Source organism: Hemibagrus wyckioides, linkage group LG19 (assembly GCF_019097595.1).
Source record: "Hemibagrus wyckioides isolate EC202008001 linkage group LG19, SWU_Hwy_1.0, whole genome shotgun sequence".
Taxonomy (NCBI): Eukaryota; Metazoa; Chordata; class Actinopteri; order Siluriformes; family Bagridae; genus Hemibagrus; species Hemibagrus wyckioides.
The window spans coordinates 23,031,602-23,037,601 of NC_080728.1; positions in this window are offsets into that span (position 1 = coordinate 23,031,602).

A 6,000-nucleotide genomic window follows, 5' to 3' on the forward strand; every position below is an offset into this window, starting at 1 on the left:
CCATATGAGTTTACATGTATGCTTAATTTGTAAAATAATAGAACATCTACTAATGAGCAAATGAACTGACTCCTTTAAAAAGGCATTTAGTAAATTCTTTCTATTTTTGTACAGGGTTTCTGCAGGTTTCACCAAGCCAAATTTCAGTCTATTTAAGACCCCGTGGAAACCCTGTTATAGCAATGTGTTATACTAAATTCAGCATTTAGTTTCATCCCATGTTCAATTGAGAAATACACAATGAGTTTCCTCCTGAAAACAGTAAACAATGCTATTTTCTGCAAATAAAACACAAAAGGGCTCTGATAAATCATATAGTTTAGAGGTTACACATGGTTGTCAGTAACATGTTACCTGTTGATCAAGCTTGTTAAGAATATCTTCCAGCTCTTTTCCAAAAGCCCCCTGTCTTCCTCTGTACAACTTCAGAAGTTGTGGTGTATGTTGGTGTAACGATGATCTGAATGTATTGAGGAGGTCCACATTGGTAATGCATTTGAACTCATTACCTATCTGACGAGAGAAAACACAGGTTTCAGCTATAAAATTGTTTAACAAACATAAAACATCACAAAATTAACCTCAATTATAAAGACTACTACAGCTAAATACTTCCTGTTAAGGCTATTACTTTTACCTCATTGGGAAGAAACAGGGCAGGCCATCGTTCCAGCACCTCAGACACCATCAGCACCATTTCCACAATCTCTTTTCGTCTAAGTGAAAATGTCAGGTTCATTTTCTGACTGATGAGGATCTCATTTTTAGTCCTCTTTTTTAGTTCCTCTACCAATATGAGCCTTTCCTTCTCCAGAGTATCATCAGACTGGCCTACAGGATGATCTGGTAAGTAATTAACCTCTCCTCATTTGGCCCTTTTCAGAGAATTTCTCTTGTCTTCACCATCTCCCCCTCCTCTTTTCCTGTTGAACTTCATGGCAACCAGTTGATCACAATTTTGACCTGTAATTGCCAAGTTTGTATTTTATGCTCATTTTCCAACCATCAAATCCTTTGCCCGTTCCTTTCTCTGTAAGGCAGGGATGCTTCAAAACAAGTGCAGAAGCAACAGCTTCAATTTCCTTTTGGTGTGGGTATGCTTTAAGAGCAAATATTGCCTCTGCTATTTTCTCCAAGATGTGTGACTTCATTTCTCTTGGTAAACCTAAAGTCTTGTTTGTTTGTTCATAAACCTCACTTACTTTGTGAACCCTCAACTCAACATCATATGAGAAAGTAGGAATTGGAAAAGGTGATGGCCACTGCAATGTACTTCTCATATAGCTCTGAACGCTGGATGAAGGGCTCTGGGAGGAAGACGTTGACACACTGGCAGTATCAAGAGAGGAAACAGATTGTGTATCAGACTGTTCAAGCACAGATAAATCTTTGACCCACACAATTTTCAACACAGCCCTTTCAGCAGGCAGCTCAGAAATGTCTGTTAAATTGCACAGTTGATTTCCAAAGTCAAGATCCTCATATTGGATCAGAAAGTCTTCCTGAATCTCCAACTTTGATTTAAGTTCTGCATTAAATTATCCACTGAGTCAGGCAGTTGTGGAAGTTGGACCTTCCGAATGTTTTGGGATGAGATGAAGACCTGAAGCCACATTATCTGAGGGGACAAGAAACTGTAAACAAGTTTTTCCTATGTGTGCATGGCATAATAATAACTTTACATGCCACACTTTGCAAGCTATGCCAAAACAACAACAAAAAATTACCACATCCAAGTAATTTTTGAATTCTTTACAAAACGTGCTTAACTTTTAGTGTAGAAGAAAGACTTTCAGAGATACCAGGAGCTTTCCTGCTACTTTATATGCTTGCAGTGGACTGAGATTATTCAAAGATTCAGGATCCAGAATCCCTATGTCTGCATGTATGTTTTCAACAAGCTCGAAGGACCTGTAATGTTCCAAATACCAAGATGAAAGTTTGTCAGAGATAAATGATACATTGTTATCAACAACCATAATGCTAACAATCCTATAAAATTCTGGCAAACCACTGCACTGCCCAGCAGAAATGACCATGTCCTTGACATATCGGACACCTTGTAAGCACATTTCAGAGCTTAAAGAAACTGTTTTCTGTTGAGGATACTTTTTTTGACTGCTGCCCTCAGTGTTGTATCTCATGAACCTGTCTCAACCACTTTAACAACAGGACGCTCTGGAGGACCCAGACTGGGATATGTTCCGGCGCAGCTCTGATGATGTCAACATGTTTACGGAAGCGGTTGTGGGATTCATCAGGAAACTAGCAGATCATTGTTTAACCCTGTCTCTGTGTCATCCGAGTGTTCTCCTGAGTCCTTATTTACTAATCTGAAATCTTGTATGGTGTGATTTTTATGTTTTCTTGTTCTGTGACTGCTAAAGGTAGAACGATTGTTGGTTTTAAATGTGCATCTCTGGAAGGGGCACAGGACAGTTTCTTTATTTTGTAAATGTCTTCCAAGGTGAGCAAAGACTTGGGTTTCAGTACAAATCTCGTTAAAATCACACAAGTCACAAAAAAATGTCAAGTTTTCTTGATGTTTTCTGCTTCTGTTGTGTATTCTTGTAAAATGTGATTTGAGTGAACTTTGGGTTTTAAAGGTGCAAACACAGTTGTCATAAAAACAATTCCAATTTACTCCTCCTCCATGTCGCAGTCTTGTGTGTTTTAGAAGGACATCTTGAGAAGAGTGGGCAAATTTTAGCTCTGAAACCTGAAACACAAAAACATGGCCACTAGTGAAGTTCGTTTTCCACCATCAGGCCATTCTGTGTAACAGCAACAGCTCTTGACAGTAATCTGAGGACATGTCCACACGTAGCCGGGTATTTTTAAAATCGGAGATTTTTTTTTAAAATTCCGTCCACACGACCTACGTGTTAAAAATGATCTTTGTCAACATGAAAATGCAAAACGCCCTGTTAAGTGCTGTCAGGAGCATGCCTAAATTGCACGTTATTTCCGATAACTGTGATAAATATAGCCAGGATTGCAAAACATGAAGCTTGCTTTGCAAGATATAAAACCGGGATTGCGACATATTTTCTCCTTGATGTGAATGTTCATGCAAACTTGCTTTAAAATAATAAGCTTGCCCAGTGACACTACATTACTTAATTATGACTTTAGTTTCAAAACCAGGTCAACACACACAATTATACATTTTACTAGCATTAAAAACTTAGATATATTTGCATGTCACAAATAATGCTTAATGATCACATTTATGTTTTACAAACATTTTAACAATCTAATAAATATAATAAAATGAATAAAGATACTTACTTTAAACGATGAAGTGTGTCGTGATCTCATGCTGCACGTTTGACTGACGTTCAAAATGGCGCTATCCTTTCATGTGAGCTCCATGTTACAGCGCACATGCTCCAACCACCAAACCACCATGTGTGCTTGTAAACTTGCCTGTGCATATCCAGTCAACAGTTCAAATTGAGTTGGTCAGACAATTTTTCAACCAACGTATTTCCATTTATTAAGTCAACTTTTTTAAGTTTATTGTCCAGTTAACTAATAGATAATAGTTATTAAAACTTTTTGCAAGTTTTTTTTACAGTGTGGAGCTCCTCAGGGCTGTGTGCTCAATCCACTGCTGGTCACTCTGCTGACTCACGACTGTGCAGCAATGCACAGCTCCAACCACATCAAGTTCTCCGATGACACGACCGTGGTGGGTCTCATCAGCAAGAACGACGAGTCAGCATACAGAGAGGAGGTGCAACATCTAACAGCCTGGTGCAGAGCCAACAACCTCTCCCTGAACGTCGACAAGACCAAAGAGATGGTTGTTGACTTCAGGAGAGCACAGAGTGACCATTCTCCACTGTCCATCGACGGATCCTCGGTGGAGATCATCAAGAGCACCAAATTCCTTGGTGTCCATCTGGTGGAGGACCCCTCACACACACTCTTACACACCCCTCACACACACTCTTACACACCCCACACACCCCTCACACACACTCTTACAAACCCCTCACACCCCTCACACACACTCTTACACACCCCTCACACACACTCTTACACACCCCACACACCCCTCACACACACTCTTACACACCCCTCACACACACTCTTACACACCCCTCACACACACTCTTACACACCCCTCACACACACTCTTACACACCCCTCACACACACTCTTACACACCCCTCACACCCCTCACACACACTCTTACACACCCCTCACACACACTCTTACACACCCCTCACACACACTCTTACACACCCCACACACCCCTCACACACACTCTTACACACCCCTCACACACACTCTTACACACCCCTCACACCCCTCACACACACTCTTACACACCCCTCACACACACTCTTACACACCCCTCACACACACTCTTACACACCCCTCACACACACTCTTACACACCCCTCACACACACTCTTACACACCCCACACACCCCTCACACACACTCTTACACACCCCACACACCCCTCACACACTCTTACACACCCCACACACCCCTCACACACACTCTTACACACCCCTCACACACACTCTTACACACCCCACACACCCCTCACACACACTCTTACACACCCCACACACCCCTCACACACACTCTTACACACCCCACACACCCCTCACACACACTCTTACACACCCCTCACACACACTCTTACACACCCCACACACCCCTCACACACACTCTTACACACCCCACACACCCCTCACACACTCTTACACACCCCACACACCCCTCACACACACTCTTACACACCCCTCACACACACTCTTACACACCCCACACACCCCTCACACACACTCTTACACACCCCTCACACACACTCTTACACACCCCTCACACACACTCTTACACACCCCTCACACACACTCTTACACACCCCACACACCCCTCACACACACTCTTACACACCCCTCACACACACTCTTACACACCCCTCACACCCCTCACACACACTCTTACACACCCCTCACACACACTCTTACACACCCCTCACACACACTCTTACACACCCCTCACACACACTCTTACACACCCCTCACACCCCTCACACACACTCTTACACACCCCTCACACACACTCTTACACACCCCTCACACACACTCTTACACACCCCACACACCCCTCACACACACTCTTACACACCCCTCACACACACTCTTACACACCCCTCACACCCCTCACACACACTCTTACACACCCCTCACACACACTCTTACACACCCCTCACACACACTCTTACACACCCCTCACACACACTCTTACACACCCCACACACCCCTCACACACACTCTTACACACCCCACACACCCCTCACACACTCTTACACACCCCACACACCCCTCACACACACTCTTACACACCCCTCACACACACTCTTACACACCCCACACACCCCTCACACACACTCTTACACACCCCACACACCCCTCACACACACTCTTACACACCCCTCACACACACTCTTAAACACCCCTCACACACACTCTTACACAACCCACACACCCCTCACACACACTCTTACACACCCCTCACACACACACTTACACACCTTACACACCCCTCACACACACTCTTACACAACCCACACACCCCTCACACACACTCTTACACACCCCTCACACACACTCTTACACACCCCTCACACACACTCTTACAGACCCCACACACCCCTCACACACACTCTTACACACCCCACACACCCCTCACACACACTCTTACACACCCCACACACCCCTCACACACTCTTACACACCCCACACACCCCTCACACACACTCTTACACACCCCACACACCCCTCACACACACTCTTACACACCCCTCACACACACTCTTACACACCCCTCACACACACTCTTACACACTCTTACACACCCCTCATACACACCCTTACACACCCCACACACCCCTCACACACACTCTTACACACCCCACACACCCCTCACACACACTCTTACACACCCCTCACACACACTCTTAAACACCCCTCAC